Consider the following 4,055-nt stretch of genomic DNA (forward strand, 5'->3'; position numbering starts at 1 on the left):
CACACATGCACAGGGCACATCCCAGCCAGGGTAAACTAGAGCACTTGGACCCTGGGTTCAGTCATCAGACCCTACAGAGCCAACAGGGTAGTCTGTCCGCACCCACCAGGAAAGGCTGAATAGTGAGGGTTCAAGCCCTACCATAACCATGGCCCTGGTGGGAAATGCCAGGCAGGCACTAGGTGGGCTTGCCGTTTCTCTATGCCTAGCACAGTGCAGACACCGGGCCCTGCAGACAGGGCCAAGTAACCAGCATGGTAATGGTTAATGGTTCCGATCCAGCCAGAAAGGATGTATTTCATATATTTCATATGCCAAGTCCAGATTTTTTCAAACGGTAACAGATTTGGGGGCTGCTTGAGTTCCCTCAGAAATCAAGCAAAGCCTATTGGTTATCACCCTTTGGTATTCAACATATATTTACCTGCCCTTTCTTTTAAGGATTTTAATGCACTGAAGGATGGAGTTAATTCACTCCATTATTTCAACAAAACTCTAACAGAAATGGTTGCACGGCCCGGAGCCTAGGACGGCAGACACTTGAGAGTTGCCAATATTTGAGTACTTAGTAAGTGCCTGGCACAGTTCAAGGGCTCCCACATGTCCACCTTTACGCCTCACAACGGTACTTTGTGCTACTGTTGTCCTCGGAAACCAGGGCAATCAGAGCCCATGCATTCAGGCGGGCTCAGCCTGTGACCTACAGGCACTGGTCCTGAAGCTCCTTGCCCTACCCTGACCCTGACGAAGCAATGACACCACGTACCCAGCTGAGTGATGACAGTTTTCCGGGATAGCCTCCAAAACTCAAGTGGGGGCCTTCCTGATGCCATAACTGCAGTCCTGTGCATAGGTAAGCCTGTGGATCCAAACTAGTCCAGGAAAGGGGTATTTGGTCAATTCGATTTTCTACTTGAGGAATTAACTAGAAAACATTTCATCTCCTTCCCAGGGAGAGTCTGGGGTGTATTAATCAGCCTATGCTTTAGTGAACTAAAGCCCAGACACTGAAGGACATTTGCCCATTCATAATCTAGCAGTGCTTCACAAGGGTCCTCATTCTTACCATGGTTTTCCCACTGTACATCCAATGTAGAGGCTGGGAAACTCCTATTCCCTACCTGGTCTCCTCCTCAGGCTACAGAAACTGTTTTGAACAAAGGAAGGCTCTAGTTCCATGTTCCTGGAGGCTGTCCAGAATGGAGCCTGGTGAATAAGCCTGAGAGATAGCCTTGCTCTGGCTGGCACATAAACCTGCTTGGTGACCAGAGGACAGCCAGTACGTGGTATAAAAATGGGTGTTGTCCCATGACACCACCCTCACTTGGGGCCTCAAAAGCAGGCGCTGGGCTGCCCTCGGCCAGCCAAGTGTTCAAACCCCCTGCAGGAAGGGAAACACCTATCAGGTGGACCGTTTTACAAGCCTCTCTCCCTTCGCTCACCTTTCTCCAAGAGCAGCCTGAAAGAGCCTGGCCTCAGACCCACTTTGCTACTTCAGCTCAGCTGTGCCTCACTTTCCCCAGCAGCTTCCTTTTGTTCCCTGGGCTAGTTTACTTTTGGGAGTCAAACTTGAGCGTGTGAGAACCACCTAGGAGAACTTCTTAAACTGACTGCGGCTGTTGGGCCACAGGATGCTTTAGGTCAGGGCAGCAGGAGCCCAGGATTCCTTTCCACAAGCATCCCTAGGCATGGCCCAAGGACGCCACTTTGAGTAACACCACCATGGGGTCTTCTGAGCAAGTCTTCCTGGGCAGAATGCCAAGTGTCCAAAGTTCTGAGATGCGACTGAATGGCTGGGGGCAGGGACTGGCTGAGGCTCACTCAGGCTGACACCAGATCTGACTAAGGCAGCCGCGGAGACTTCTTCGGTTTTGAAGATGCCTCAGTCCCATCCTGGGCTTCCCCTGCTGCCTCCTAAGGACAGGGCACATCTCAGGGGCAGGAAGCATTTGCAAGACGCCAAATCCACCCTCACAGACTCCAGAGAAGGCGGCAGGAGCTGGATTTTTCCATCTTGCAGATTCAGCCCTGGTCAAATGCTTTGTGTAGATAAAATACTATTATCGTCTTCATTCTATAGGACACCGAGGCAGACAGAAGTGATTTGCCTGAGATGACCCAGCTTTGAAAGAGCCAGGATTTTGAACTCAGGCAGTCTGGCTTCAGAGCCCAGGCCTAAAACACTACATCATCTAGAATTCTGTTTTCTTCAGTCCGAGTTCAGAGCTCCATCTCCTGTCATCTACTCAGTCTTAGTTTTTAAACCTTTCCCAGCTAAGATGATAGCTCTGTGGGCTGAGGTAATTCTTTGCTGAAGTTGTAGCTACTTTACATGTGGGATTAGTATATTAAGAATTTAAAATGCTGGGCCATTTAAAGTATCTTTTCACTTGGGGCAATTGGAAAGGTAGGAAAATATCAAATTCACCACTGCATTAAAAGAAACAGGTGGCTTTTAACAGGACCTTCAGTGAAGCCACCTGCTGCAGTGACCAAGCAAATCACCAGGTTTTGGCTTTGTGCAGGGCTATCCAGAGTGCAGCGACGAGAACCACAGAGAAAAACATCACTGTAGGATAGTAAACCGTGGTCAAACTTCGGTGTCCTGGGGGGTAGACACTGACTTCCTAGACACAGAAACCAGAATGAACTTAGCTGTGACTTTCATTTGTCCACTTTAGCAAGTACGAGCTCCAGCTCAGATCTCTTATCTTGTTTTCCTTTCCAGGCGGCTGCTCCCAGTGGGCCCACCTCTTCTCCACTTCTTGCCAGTCTGCTCAGCACGTCAGTCAAATGGTACCGATTTCCCCAATGATGAGCTATTCGTTGTGGGTCTTTTCTTCCAACTGGTTGATTGAAATTTTGAGGAGCCCAAAACTTAACCCTTGTCCAGACAATGGGCTGGAGCCAGGGACTGGCTCTCAGAGACGTCACCTGTCCTGGGCTGGTCGACTGCCTCTTCTAGTTTGCTCCCTGCCTACTGCGTGCCCAGCGTTACTCCCTCCATTTCATCAACATGGCTTTACCTGCAGCCCTGTTCTAATGCCTCCCCTGATAAAGCCAACTGTGTGTAATGAGTTTATAATTAAGGCCAGACATACAAAGAGATATACGGAAGGGCAATGAAAAAGAGGAAAGCATGCTAATTTGGGCCTAAGAAATCACCTGACTTCTCATTCCAATTTTTTTTTCCTGTTTCTTTCTTGTCTTGAAGTAGAGTGCCTGTAATAAATGGGAGGGCACTCCCCCAGCATCTTTGTTTTCATTATTGCAATCATGGTTTTGGGGGGCTGGTTTGATCATGTTAAAAACTGCCTCTTGTAAAAACACGACCCACCTGTCAACTCCCATGAACCAAAGAGATACTATGGTTTTGACATCCAATTGACAGGGGCCTCAGTGCCACCATTCTAAATAGAGTGACAAATCAAAGAACTGATCTGACTTCACTCTCTCCCTTGGTCTAGGAACAGCAGTATTTCCTGCCAGCCAGACAGGAAAACCAAAACTGAGCTGTGTTCTGGCCATAAATCCTCTTCCTTTCAAGGTCAACAAATTCAGGCTGGTGTTGGTCCCCAGGCTAAGTAGCTACCTTGATGCTGTCGAAGCCTCCTTAAGTCTAGCCCCTGCTGGCTCTGCGGCCTCCTCTAACTCTATCTGAACTCTTTAGAAACTGGGCGGTCCTGGAGAACACCAGTCACCTCTGAACTGGGCACTGATTACCAGGAGAAACACAAACCCACAGCTCGGGGCTACCAATTCCTCAAGGGTCATTTATTTGGTAGCAAGTGGATTTAGAAATATTGCCCCGGAAAATACCATCCCTGTTGGAAAAGCTCCTGTTCAATGAACAAAGTATCCATCCTCTGCCCAGGCTGAGCTGAGCCCTTGGTACAAAAAGGGAACTGCTCTGGCTTGCGGCTGCTGCCACTTCTGCAAGGCCACGTACGCTTCCTCAGCCCGCTTTCAGGCTTCCGCACAGGTCCAGTGGCCTCCAAAGGGCTCTTCTCTTAAGCACCTTGGCCTTTGCAAGGGCAAGAAGACACCACGACCAA

Source organism: Rhinolophus hipposideros, assembly GCF_964194185.1.
Source record: "Rhinolophus hipposideros genome assembly, chromosome: 5".
NCBI classification, from domain to species: Eukaryota; Metazoa; Chordata; class Mammalia; order Chiroptera; family Rhinolophidae; genus Rhinolophus; species Rhinolophus hipposideros.